A 12,764-nucleotide genomic window follows, 5' to 3' on the forward strand; every position below is an offset into this window, starting at 1 on the left:
CTTTTACACTAGAGTCTAAAACTGCGGCTGAGAAAGAGGAACATATAAGAAATGGGAGGGGCTGGTTTATAGTAGCCAGAGGATGAGGCATTGAAGTTCCAGAAAAGTACTTGTTATTTATTCCTGTTAAATGCAGGCATTAACAATAACATACAAACATGAGGGGAAAAAAAGAAAACAGAAAATCTAGATATAATTAATAGCTGGCAAGAGTAGTCTGTGTAGAAAAAAATAATATTATGCAGATAGATCAGTATTCCTAGTCTCCCCTATTTCTAGCACATTCATATCTGAACTCCAAGAATCAACCCTCCACCCTCCTTGTCCCCCCAGGAGGTATGAAGAAGAAAGGAACCAAATTTTGGAGACAACCCATTAGTAGAGACAGGACAGGGAGGAGTCAAAAGGAATGTCATAAAGACTTTGGAAATATTGAAAGTGTGTGCTCCCAAAGGAATACTCACTCCATGCACACACATTCAAGATGTTTATTTGCTCTTTAGAAAGGAATAACAGGTCAGCCACACTTTCTGGCTTGTGGCTTCCCACATCAAGCTAAATCCCTTGTTTCTGCTGCTCCAAGAAATCTTACTGGTTCCCATCTCCCTGTCCTGTAAAACCCCAAGGTCAGACTCTGGGGGCTGAGAACAGAGGAGGGTGGAGAGTGGATCTGGAAGGCAAATGGAGAATATCCTGCACAGCTGAAAGATATCTAAAACCAAGAAAATTAAACACATTATTTGCAAATTGTTACCTCATTGTGCAAACCTGACATCTGCTCCATTGCTTCCTCATCTGTGCATCAGGTTTGGATGACCATACTTTTTCCTTTACTACTTATCTGTGGCACCCTTACAACTGCAAAGAAGGAGGGATGTGATAAGTTCTGGCTGGGAGAATGTTAGCAGAAGGCTATGGTGAAAGTTCTGGGAAAGGTTTCACTTTCCTGATAAAAATTACAGATAGGGTAGTGATGTCATTCTCTTTTATTCTGGCTTTTAACAAATATATTTTATACACTGTATATTATAAATTTTGTATTTCCCTCTTATTCCTGCTCACCCTATGGATAACTATCTTGCAACAAAGAAGTAACAAAAAACAAAAAAGTGGTTCTGATATTGTCAAGCTATTGATGCCAACAGTGCCTATCACCAGATGTTTTAAGTGAGAAAAATAACCTCTGATCATTTTCGAAATCTTTGTAAATTGGGAACCTGGTACTTGATCATATTTGGGCCGAGTGGAGTGGGTGTCACACCTTGACATCTGTCAGGAGCAGCAGGGCAGAAGGTATTGTTAAAGGACACAGAAAACCGGGATCCCTGGGTGGTGCAGCGGTTTGGCGCCTGCCTTTGGCCCAGGGCGCGATCCTGGAGACCTGGGATCGAATCCCATGTTGGGCTCCCGGTGCATGGAGCCTGCTTCTCCCTCTGCCTGTGTCTCTGCCTCTCTCTCTCTCTCTCTCTCTCTCTCTCTGTGACTATCATAAGTAAATAAAAATTAAAAAAAAAAAAAAAGGACTCAGGAAACCGTGGAACTGAAGCAGATCTGAAGACAAAAGTCCAGAACATTTAGACTCAGATAGGTTAAATCGGAATATATGTGAGACAGCTATGAGGAAACAAGAAACATAAAAGTTGCATTTACATATCTAAAAGAAAGGCTTAATCTAGATATAAAAATTTAGAAGTATACATTACATGATGATAATTCGAATCTTAGGAGTAAGGTGAGATCCTCTATTTTACTCAAAGAGTGTCAAAGAGCACTTTCTGAGAACTTCAGCATTTAGAGTTTGATGGAAGAAGACAAGTCCCCAAAGGTAGATTTAGCCAAGAACAGAATAAAAGTCAAAAGAAGAAAGTATTTTGAAAAAGGAACAGATCTCATTTTTGGTGCCATGGAAGTAAAGTAAGATGCTGGTCACTGATGTTTAAAAGGTAAAACTAGTTCATGGGGGCTGATCTGATATTTCAAGAAGATAGCATGCCCATTATAAGAGGATGTCATACACAGCATAGCTTTGCTTTGTGAGACCAGTGCTCAAACCTTATTTGTTACTGGCACAAATTAAATATTAAATGATAATAAAGGCAAAGAATGTTATTTTTTTGTTTCTTGTTTTATCTTCAGATGTTGTTGTCGTTTTAAGGTCAGCTGGAACACCTGTTAATGAAAAAGTTACAAGAAAGAAAAGAAAGAAGGAAGGAAGGAGGGAAGGAAGAAAGGGAAAGAAGGAAGGATGGAAGGAAGGAAGGAAGGAAGGAAGGAAGGAAGGAAGGAAGGAAGGAAGGAAGGAAGGAAATATGTAAAGAAAAACAGAGTAAAGTCAATTTTTCGTTACCAGGATAACATAATTGGATTAAAATAATGGCCATAATTGTTGAGCTAGAAATGGAAAAATCTTAATTAAAAACTCAGATGCTTTCTTTTTTCCTTGTCATTAGAATGACTGGCCAAGAACTGGAAAAACATACCAAAAGTAGATGATGAAGGAAGGCTCCAAAAGCATGTCATTGAGCATGTCCAAAAGCATCTCAATGAACCATGGAGACAAAGATTTGAAGGTTTATCTGCCTTTTATTAAAAAATAGCTTGGGGGTGAGTTATCCAGTCACCCAGGAAGCACCTCATGACTTACTCCTCATTGTTCTGAATTTGGCTATGTTTTTCACTTTATTGGCAAGACCTTGATTACCTCAAATGGCCTAGGTGAACTGAAACTTGAAAATACTTCCTCTAAAAGAGCACACCTCCAGCATACAGTCATTTCCCCTGTGATGTGGTAGGGCTTACAAGTTCAGCATCTTCTGCTGCCATCAGTTCTAACATTCAATGTCAGCTGCTGCGTTTGTCAGCATTACGTAAGAGTCAGCGGTGGTATTATTCTATTGTTGACTTAGTGCTATTTTTGCATGTGTATTGCCAAACCACATTTAGGTTTCGTTATGGTTATATTTAACCTTATTCTTCTCAGTAACCTTTTAAGGCAAAAAAAAAAATTTTCTCTCAGTAAGATGGATATTTGTAACTGCTAGAAACTTCAGATTTCTTACAGGATTCATTAAAAGGGGAGAATGCTTGATAACTCTAACCATGGGTCAGCATTTTTGAGACATGGCTCCATTCCTCTTTGGCCTTTGTCTGCAGTGCCATCTTGAACTAATAAGTTGGAACTTTCTTATTTTCCTTAGAATAAACAGCTGCGGTCACAGGTAATCTAGGGGAATTATCAAGACACTATCGCTATAATACAAAAGCAAGAAAAACAATTATTTGACATACCTAATTCTTTACTATCTGTTATATTTATAGCACTGTGCTAAATACAATAAAGATACAGAAAATAATCAATAGATTCTTCCTTTTATTCTTTAGAATAGATAAGACCAGTAAATGACTTCATACCTCCAATATAGCCAGTACCATATGATCTGCAAAGGGATTCAGAGAAATAATTTATTTCCAGTGGAAAAGATTGCAGCTACAAGACAAAATCTAGATTTTTTGGAGTCTGAACTATATTACGGTCTTTTCTTCATCACTCTCCATGACTTTATATCCCTGTTGTACTGGTATACAGGTATTCCCCTGATATACTCTTTGTTCCCCAACAACCATATGCTTTTGCATGTGTAACTTAATGCTCATTCTGTTCCCTTCTCCTGAAATGCTCTTCTCCACCTGGTGAAGACTATTTATTTCTTAAGGCCAATTATTTTGTTGCCCTCTGTGATGATTTCAGTAACACTTCCCTTAAGCATTCTGACCTGTGGGTCTCCAGGGCACCTTATCACTAGTGTTCACTAATATTTCAAGACGAATCATTTTTTTTATTTTAATTTGTGTATCTCCCACCTCAAAAGTGAGAACTCTTATAAGGAAAGAACTTTGACCTATTTATCACCATATTCCCAGGAGCTAGCAAAATTCAGGCAACATAATAAATGCACTCAGTAAATTTTTGTGGAATAAGGTAGCATTTATATTAGGATAGCATATTGGCCAGACCACACAGGGTGATTTCCCTATCCAGTCCTGGGGGAATAACTGGGACACCAATAACACTCTTCTGAAACAGTTTCATGCATACAAATCACCACGTGGTCTTTCTACCCTCGCCATGGCTTTTTGGATCAAGTCTATAGTATTTTGTTATGGCAGCCCAACTGACTTAGACAATTGCCTACAAAATAATGCATATTAGTTATAGAAAATGTGAAAAATATGGAAATACACAAAAAAGTAAAAATTAAACATCTTAATAACCACAGGAGACCTGCACTGTTCATATTTTTGGTCTATATTTCATGTAAATACTTAAAGAATAAATTCAAGTTTGGGCTCTGTAGAGTTATTTGGGAAACAAATAAAGGGGAAGTCAAAATTGTACTTCAGAAAGATAGGTCTTGGTGTTTTGTGGGTAGGACTGGAAAGCCTGGAGATATTGGAACAAGTCAGAGATTATTTCTTTAATTAGACTACATCACAAAGGCTTTGAATAGGCACTGGAATATGAAAAATGGGACAGGTACACAAGACATTTGAGAAGTATAAATGGTGTTGCTCAACAATGTCCAGGTGTGAAGATGAGGAGGCATAAGATACTTGAAGTAGGGTAAGAGTAAAGTCTGCCTTCCAGTGGTTAAGAGGCTTGACAAAGAGTACTGGGGAATGAACGTGCAAGCTATAGTGATGGCTCTGGAGTTGGAAAACGGGTTACACAAGCTCCTGCAAGACCTGCAGAACTTGGCTTCTCAGAAAAATGAAACCGATCTCTTAGAATTCCTGAAAAGGTTCATGGGTAAACAGAAGAGGAACATAAAATATCTGGAATACCAGCATAGCTATCAGAAGGAATTAGAAAGGCTGACTTCGAAGGAAGGCATCTCGGAACAGTTTGGTGAAGCATCAGGCAGACAGGCTTAACATCTGAAGGCAACACAGCAAGTCTTCCATCGTAGTAGTTCCCAAAAGCAGCTACTTAAAAATCTGGATCTCCATTTGACAGAAGACTGCTTTACTTTTAATAGTATCCCAATCTTCATTGTCATACATGGCAATAAATTGGTTTTGCATTATAAATAAATAAATAAATAAATAAATAAATAAATAAATAAATAAAAAGACTTGGAAGATAAGTAGAGTTTTAATCAGATAGAGGTGTATGTACATACTGGTAGGGCTGGTCAAGAAGATTCTATTAGAAAACATAACCTTCTGTAAAATTGGAAAGATCTATACTTCACCTGTTCTTTGTTAGTCAGGAACCAAAGTTTCTTCTGGCCATATTTAATAATTATGAAAAATGTCTGAAGTGACAAAATGGGTAGTGAATGTTCAGTGAACAGGAAAAAATAATACTGCATTCGAGTCTAGAATCTAGAGAATAAGAACAATTTCTGAAGACCATCAGAGATTCCATAAGAAACTGATTATGATCAGTTTTTGAGAATAGAAAAGATGAGTTTTGTATTTGATATTGACAAAGAAAGTATTGATTGAAGAAAGTATTGATTGGTACATTTCCATGTACAGACACACTTCTTCCTCACTGCATCACACAATTGAGGGATGATGTAGTGCAGGGAGATATGACTTTCCCAACATAAGATCTTGAACTAAAATTCAGCAAACCTCTTCACCTTGCCTGGTCCAAGTTTCTAGCGCTTGCAGAGAAAGGACTGACGGTTGGGAGTTTCAGGCACTTTTCTTAATCTCCAGGAGGGTACCATTTCCAACTTGTTTTTCTATGTGCTCAGGCCTGCATCCCTGTGTGTGATAGTGTTTGCTGTGCAGATGGGAGATTAAATGGAGCTAGATAAAGGAATGAGTGGGGTCAAGGATGGGGATGCAAATTGCATTGGGATTATATGCTAGGCTTCCTCTCCCCACACCCCAGGAACTCACACAATAATTAGCTGCCAACTTGTATGTGATCTGAGTAATAAAGTGGTAATAATCAGCTTCCAATTTACATTGTAATAAAGTAATGTACAGAGATTTGAAAATGAAGGCTGTGTCTCTGCTGATAACATCTGTTAATATTTTCAAACTCTACATTTTAAAAGCCATAAAGCCTTTGTTGATTTAAATTGTCAAAAGCCTGAGGAGTCTTTTGTTTTTGCATATATTCTAGGCAAAAGAAGTCCAGAGTATTTCTTTTCCCCCCAATATGTAGAAGAAGACATGCTCAAATGTGCTTTACAGGAAGTTTAGAAACCCTGAGACAGGCTGCCTAAAGACTGTGGTTGGTAGGTTGTTCTACAATTAGTCAGGTGACACAGGACAAGCCCTAGCCTTTTGGAGTAAGAATAGGATCACTGTAAAATAGTCACCTAGAAATCTACAGCCTCAGCTTATAAAGCCAGCTTCTTATTTACGCTTAGGAGATGTATGTTTCCGTAACAGATTCCACTGGGAAGAAAGGACTTGTTTGTTCGCATATGCAAGAAGCACAGACCAGCATTGTGTGTGAGATCCAGAGCTTGCTACTAGAGATGGATTCCTCTCTGAAGGACCATTAATAAAGATCTGTGGCAGGGCCTAAGAGAGAGAAAATAGAGGTGCTGAAGGACTTCTGTGCATCTTTTTTTTTTTTTTTTTTTTTTTACTTCTGTGCATCCTAATAGGAAGTAGACAGTTTGCCCAACTGATAGAAAGGAGTCCAAAGAAATTGAGTTCAAAATTTCAGCAATATAAAAAAGTAGAATATATAAAAACACCAGTGCTTGTATAGTTTATGTGTATATATATTTATATTTATAGACATATAATATATATATATATTTTTATATATGTATATATTTTTTCTGTATAGAGAGATTCAGGATAAAAATTCAAATAACAGTATTGCACAATATGAAAAAAATTAATTATTTTATCCTCATTTTTAAAAAAGATTTATTTATTTATTTTAGAGAGATTAGGTGTGTGAGACCGGGGAGGAACAGAGGGAGAAGGGGAGGGAGCAGACACCCTGGTGAGCAGACACCCTGGTGAGCAGGGAGCCCCACACAGGATGCCATCCTATGACCCTGAGATCATGACCTGATCCAAAACCAAGAGTCAGATGCTCAACTGACTGAGCCACACAGGTGCCCCTATTCTTATTTTTCAAAAGCGAAAATACTTTGATTTCTAATGGAAGTGCTGGAAGGGAACTTTAGCATAAAACTATTTAAGTGTTATCTGTTTTCACATCACAGTTGTTCACAAAGATACAAGGAAATGGTGGAAAGTGATACAAACATGCCATTCCTAAAGTAATGTTAACACCTTCCAAACAGATAACTCTGAGACTGGGTAAATACAAAAACATACGCATGAATAAGTTATCTGAGAATAGGGAGAAAAAGAAGAAGAAAAAGAAAAAACACCAACCCAGTCCTTTAACATATGTTACTCTGCTTGGCTCAGCCTGAATTCTCATTGCTTGTCTGGATTTGGTAAATAGGGTCTTCAGGGGTCCCTCTGCCTGCAGTCTCTCCCACCACCAAGTGACCCTCATAACGCTCATACCCCACCTCATTCCGAGTTTATGTTCACAAGAACCCTGGGAGGAAGGCAGGGAATATTACCCCATTTTGAGGTTTAGAGAGATTGGAGCTAGGGTTTGAATGAGAATGTTCAATCCAAGCCAGAACTCAAATGTTCTGACTCATATTTTTAGTCTTCTTTGCTACACCCTGCACTTGAGCTACACTCCCACAAACATTCTGATTACACCCTTGTTCTTATTAAAAATCTTCAATGATTTCCTACTTCATTCTGAGTCATGTCAGCCCTCCTCAGCCTGTTGCATAGAGCTAGCCATTGTCATGGCAACTCAATTTGTCTTTAATATTATTTTCCCCCATGCCCTTCTCTCATGGAGAAGTCCCAATCTGCCCTGGGCATCCTAGTTTCTGTGCCCTTTTTTGCATTCTTTCATCTTTCCCAAACACTCCTCTCTCTTTGACATATGCTTCTCTTGTCCTCAAGAGTCTTACTGCTCCTATTGCATTTAGCAGTAGCTTCTATTTTAGCACTCCCCAGAGTCTCTCTTGGACTCGAAATATTCATATACATGTTCATACCCTTCACCAGTCTGACTTTTTGGAGTACAGATTATGCTATTTATTTTTTCTGTATTGTGTCACCCATAGTTTCTGTAAGTTATGCCTTGCAGATAGATACTCACTAAATAGTTCTCGAAATCTAACATCTGTTGAACTATCGTCTTGTATTATTATTTAGCTCAGCACTCATGCATGCCTTTTCTACCCAACTAAATTACAAACTCTTTGAATATTGCTCTTCTACTTTGTAGGAGCTTAAAAGTATTATGATTTTTGAAAATTTGATTTGAGGAAATGTATGATCTCTGACCTTGAAATAAAAATTCCACCCTTCTAAAATGATACTCAGATGTCAAAAGGAGAGATAACCATTCAGTAGCAATCCCCCATACCTTCTATGACAAATTTCCTAGGTTGATCTGGAATCTACATGACAGATTGTCAATGCCAAAGGCCAACAAACTCCATCTATGTGAATATGAGCCTTTTGAAAAACAAAGAATCCAATTAAAGAAGAAAATCCAGAAAGAAGACAAAAGGTTTTGGTTTGTTGTGTTTTTTTATGCCAAATCAACTAGCTTGCAAGAATCAGAAAGTCTGCATCTAGATATATTAATAAAAACACATACAGATAAGTCTCAAAGCTTGCTCTTCATTTATTGGCCTCCAAGCCCAATTATATCTGCTCTTTCAAGTCAATGGATTAATTTTTAATGTTTTTTTTTTTTTTTTTTTTTTTTTTTTTTTTTTTGCCCACAGAAAGACAATACAAAATGGCAGGAGCATAATTCTAATTTATTTCCATTTCAGATTTTTATACCTGCAATTATGTTTGTGCTAAATTAGATGAAAATGTCAATCTACCAATTTGCTTCTTCCTTTGTAACCTTTTGCATACAAAGTTTATCATTCTGACAAATAAAAGGCCTCTCCAACCTTGACGCTTAAGAAGAAATGCAAATTGTATTTTTCCAAATTGGAAAACAACTATCAATCATGTCATTTAAAAATTAGGTGAGATATCTAGTGAAGTTTGAATTCTTCATCTGTTTGGAGCTTATAGAATTAAAATATGATCTAATTTGATATTAAAAGAGCAAAATTAGTATGAGTAGATGTAATTTTTTCAAAGATTTTATTTATTCATGAGAGACACACAGAGAGAGAGAGAGAGAGAGGGAGAGAGAGGCAGAGACAGGCAGAGAGAGAGGCAGGCTCCATACAGGGAGCCCGATGCATGACTCCATCACAGGACTCCAGGATCACGCCCTGGGCCAAAGGCAGATGCCCAACTGCTGAGCCACTCAGGTATCCCAGATATTGTAATTTTTTTATTCAAACAATCCAAATATTAATTGAGGATCTGAATAAATTGCACATTCCATTTTAGGGAAAGCATTTTGAATCTTTTGCTTGGATTCCAAAGTGTGTAAATAACTCTTAAAATACAGAATGCCCATTTAATTTCAATGAAATAAAAGCTAGCACTTTTTAAGATATCTTACCCTAGCTTCCTCCATTCCCAGGAACTACTCCATTTCTTATTTATATGTAACATTTCATTTCACAAATTGCTACAACAACACTGACCTTTAAAACACGTGAACTGGCTTTCCTGGCTCTCAACTTCCCGCGCGCGCGGAGTATATCTTCTGAATTGTTAAGCCCAGCTAGAGTGAGTTCCACAGGAGAGAAGCTCCTTCCTCATCTCCTTTCCTCAGTTAAATGTGATTTTGGGCACCAGTGATTTTCTGTGACTCTCTTCCCATTAGAGGCTTTGTTCTCCATGCTCTTGTGCTCAGCCAAGGTGTTTTGGAAAGAAAACAGGTGCTTCCTGAATAAGCCACCCCGATTGGAATTTACACTAACATCTCCAAGATAACCCCTTTCCCCGAATTTCCTGTAGGCAGATACTATGATTCCTATTTTATGGCTCCTAAAACCGAAATAGAGATTAAGTGAGCAAGATCATCATGGAGAGGCAGAGGCAACACCAGTGTCAGGTTTAGTCCAAAGTACCCCCAGGGGGCCACTGAGCCTAGTGGTGAGAAGAGAGAGGCTCCCCACCAGCGTGGGGCCTCGATCCCCTCCCGGTTTCGGCACCAAATGTCAGGTTTAATCCGATCGGTAGTGAAATGGAATAGAGAGGCCAGGCAAAAGTTGGTGAAACAGGCTTTGAAGGGGACGTGCTCTCGGGTGACCCCCGGCTGGGGAGGGAGAGAGCGGGGAAGTCGCAGGCGGGTCGCAGGAGGGCTTATAAGGAGTTTTGGTGAGAGGGTTGGGAGGGAACATGGGGTGAGGTTTCCTTTGGTGGTGTTTCTCGGGTTCTTGGTCTTTTCCAGGTCTTGTGGTTTTTTTTTTTTTTTTTTTTTTTTTTCTTCTTCCAGTTAGGGCAAGCGTTATGGGTTTCCTAAGCCAAGTTAGGGTAGGCGGCAAGGCGGTGTTGGCGGAAGATGCGGTGCGGCGGCGTTATGGGCAGGTTGCTGGCCTCCGGTTGGCCGCGTTGAGGTCCCCAGTCTCGCCAGCCCGACAACCAGAAGGCACGTACAGGCTGACCCCCGGGTCTTGAGATTTCCACTTCTCAAGGGCAGGACCCGTGCTTGTTTCTGCTGCTTTGTAGGGTTCTTAGAAAGCACCCTCTGCCCCACAGGCTTCTCTTAAAGGATGAAGCTATGCCTCGGTGGGAACAATGTGCATCGCTGCCTCCCTGGTGGATTTTAAGGGACCCTCCTCAGCTGCCTTCCTGCCCGAACACAGTGCCTTGGGATTAACTTTTGTCTTTAGCATGTCTGTGTTCAAATGCAAATAAGTTTCCCAGGAGGTCTAAGTATTCTTCCTTTAAATATAGCATATGCCATTTAACCATGTCACAGAAAAAAGCAGTCTGCATCATCTCTTGGTAACTCGAATTCACAGATGCAAAATGAGAATGGTGAGACAGAAATATGGATGTATTTAGGTCTGAAAACTCTACCTGGAAACTCCATTCATGATTTGAGTTTATCTACATTTTCCCGAATAGATGATCTACTGTTTTCATAAGATTCTTGAATCTTATGAATTTAAGACTCTAATTACGTCGGCTAGTGATATGGACTGGATCCAAGACCACCTCGGCCTTCTTGAAATCAGAGGCCTTTGAAACCCACCTGTCCTTCTTCCCCAACACTCGCCCTCCCTAATTGCCTTGAATCCACTTGCCTCATTTTACCAAGCCCTCTATTCCTGTGTCTGTCAGCCACCACAGTGCCTGACTGCCAGCTCACCCTGCATCTCCCAAACTGTAATCCCTGTTAAGACTCTGGATCTGCTTTACACTGCTTTCTTCTCCCACCCCTCCTCAATTCTTGATCCCTCCCACTGTGCTCTCGGGAAATCAGGGTCCATTGTCAGCAAAATAGGCTCTATTTCCTCTATTTTCTGAATGTTTACTCCACCCTTTGGCTAAAGGGTCAACTTTCCCCCACCCCTGAGGACCTTGCTTTCCTGTAGCCCCTTACATGGTGGCTGCTTATCTTTCAGAATTCTCATGTCTGGAGGAGGGGGCCTGGAGGAGGGGGAGGCTCAATCTCCTATTATCTCCTTGTGGGGCCTGGAGGAGGGGGAGGCTCAATCTCCTATTATCTCCTTGTGGGGGCATTCTGTTTATTACCCTTCTCTTCTCCCTAAAAACCCAATTTGTATTCCCATTATGAAATCACACCATCATCTACCTTTCACTGTTGTTATCTATCTACTCCTGGTTCCCCTTTCTCTTTTTTTCAATAATTTCAGCTCCAGTACTATTCTTGTCTTAATTCTTTGTAATTCAATATACATATAGATGATCATATCAATACCCTGGTCCCTCTATTCCTTGAACTTTTTTAGTAATCCTGTCCTCTACGCCAGATAATTATTCCCATGGCCATACCTCCAGCCTTTTTCAAGAGTTTCCTTGTTTGATTCACAGAATGCTATGCATGATTTGAGAGAATATGTTCTCAAAACTTATAAGGAGGTTACATAACTAATACCATTCCAGATTCATAGGAGTGAAGTGAATGCATCACATATTTTGGGTATCTGAGAGTATTAAAGCTTCTTAGGGAACCCAGACTGAAAGAGAAAACCAATGATTATGATTCTTTTTAAAATTTTTAATTTAAATATATTTTTTTAAATTTAAATTCAATTATTTAATATATAAGGTATTATTAGTTTCAGAGGTAAAGTCCACTGACTCATCATTGCTCACTACATCATGTGCCCCCCCAATGCCCATCACCCAATTACCCCATCCCCTTACCCCCTTCCCTCCAGCAACCCTCAGTTTGTTTTCTATGATTAAGAGGTTTATGGTTTATCATCTTGTTTTGTTTTTATCCTCCCTTCTCCCATGATCCTGTCTTGTTACTTAAATTCCACATATGAGTGAGATCATATGATAATTGTCTTTCTCTGATTGACTTATTTCACTTAGCATAATGCCCTCTAGTTCTAGCCACGTCTTTGCAAATGGCAAGATTTCTTTTTTGATTGCTGAGTAATATTCCACTGCTTACATACCACATCTTCTTTATCCATCTATCTATCTGTTGGACATTGGGGCTCTTTCCATAGTTTGGCTATTGTGGACATTGTGCTATAAACTTGGGGGTGCAGGTGCCCCTTCAGATCACTACATTTGTATCTTTGGGGTAAATAACCAGTAGTGCAATT

Source organism: Canis lupus, chromosome 25, assembly GCF_003254725.2.
Source record: "Canis lupus dingo isolate Sandy chromosome 25, ASM325472v2, whole genome shotgun sequence".
NCBI classification, from domain to species: domain Eukaryota; kingdom Metazoa; phylum Chordata; class Mammalia; order Carnivora; family Canidae; genus Canis; species Canis lupus.